We start from the raw sequence: 1759 nt of genomic DNA, 5'->3' as shown, positions 1-1759 counted from the left end.
ATTGTGATAGGCCAAGTATTCCCATTTGTTATCTTTGCATCTCTGAAAGACTTGATGCATTTCAAGATATAAATCAACAGGAGATGGGGGTATTGCATCCTCCACAGGGGGTTTTGAATCCCCTGATGATTATCCACTTGGTGAGCAGTTCCCACTGCTTTGATAGAACTATAGCTGATCAAAGTCCAGCACTTTGCATTTTAATGCATTCCTTTTAAGAGTGTCGCTGTTTGAAGTGGATCCTGACACACCCCAGGCGTGGACTTCCATGCAACACGTCTGCAGTGCAATTCATTTGAACCTTTCCAGAGAAGTGATCAACTTCACAGTATCAGCAATCAGATGACTTGTGTCAGCCATTTTTGATCTGTGTACAATCTTGTATTTCTTTGAAAAACAGGTCACTTTTAGACAGTTCATTATGTCTTTGGTCTGTTAGTTAAATTGTAGGAAGCTCTTAATCGCAGTTTGCTGTCATTGGGATATTGTCTTTGTGTTTGTGTTTGTGCATGTGTGTGAGTGTGTGAGTGAATGTGTATATGTGAGAATGTGTGTGTCTGTGTCTGTCTGTAAGTGTGTGAGTGTGTGTATGTGTGTTTGTGTGTGTATGTGAGTGAGTGTGTGTATGTGAGAATGTGAGTGTGTTTGTGTCTGTAAGTGTGTGATCGTGTGTATGTGTGTTTGTGTATGTGTGTGTGTGTGTGTCTGTGTGTGTGAGTGAGATTGTGTGTGTGTGTGTGTGTGTGTGTGTGTGTGTGAGTGAGAGTGGGTGTGTGTGTGTGTCTGTGTGTGCCTTTGTGTGCCTGTGTGTGTCTGTGTGTGTCTGTGTGAGTGTGTGTCTGTGTGTCTGTGTGTGTCTATGTTTGGGAGAGAGAGCGTGAGTGATTCACAGAGTGAAACCTCCCTGAGTGTGGCCGGTGTGTTTAACATTTAAGCCACACAGACAGGATGTGGTTAAAAGGTGAAACCACAAGGAGTGACTGTCTTTCCCAGTGACTGTCTCTCTGTGGGTTTCCTGTGGGTTTCTGTGAACTGCCTGTGGTTTTAAAAAAAAATCTTCCAACCCCACATGCACGGCATCAAATAAGGAATTGAAAGCTGCAGCTCAGAGAGTAACTAGTCCCCCGAGAATTCACAGCCCCTCAAACACAGATTAACAGCATTAATCCTGACCGTCAGCCCACTCACTCATTGCCTCTTTTGTCAGACACTAGAAAGTGGAAGTTAAGGCTGGATTTTGACTCCCGGGTCGGGGGACACAGAGACGGCAGAATTCCCGACTCCACCAACTCCAACTCTAAACATGTCAGTCCCAGATTCCGATGTGTGGTCCGGGGGTCGGGGGGTGTGGGTGGGTCGGGCATGGTGGTGGTGGTGGGCGTGGTGGTGGGGGTAGGGGTGGGGGAAGAGGGTTGGTGGGGGTGGGGGAGGGGGTGGGGGTGGTCGTGGGGATGGTGGGGGTGGGGGAGGGGGAGGGGGACACAGAGACAGCAGGAAAAAAATAACAAAATAGTTCTCGAGGCCCCCTTTGTGTGAAGAAGTGCTTCCTGACATCACCCCCTAATCGGCCTGGCTCCAATTTTAATGTTCTGTCCCCTTGTTCTAGACCCCCCCTCACCTCAACCCCATCAGAGGAAATCGTTTCACTCTATTTTTCGTATCAAAGCCTTTAATCATCTTAAACCCCTCGATTAGATCACCCTTAATCTTCGAGACCCAAGGGAACACAAGCCTGGTCTGTACAACCTGTCCTCGGGAT

This window comes from Carcharodon carcharias (genome assembly GCF_017639515.1).
Source record: "Carcharodon carcharias isolate sCarCar2 chromosome 29 unlocalized genomic scaffold, sCarCar2.pri SUPER_29_unloc_9, whole genome shotgun sequence".
Lineage (NCBI taxonomy): Eukaryota > Metazoa > Chordata > Chondrichthyes > Lamniformes > Lamnidae > Carcharodon > Carcharodon carcharias.
This window is presented reverse-complemented; position numbering follows the sequence as displayed.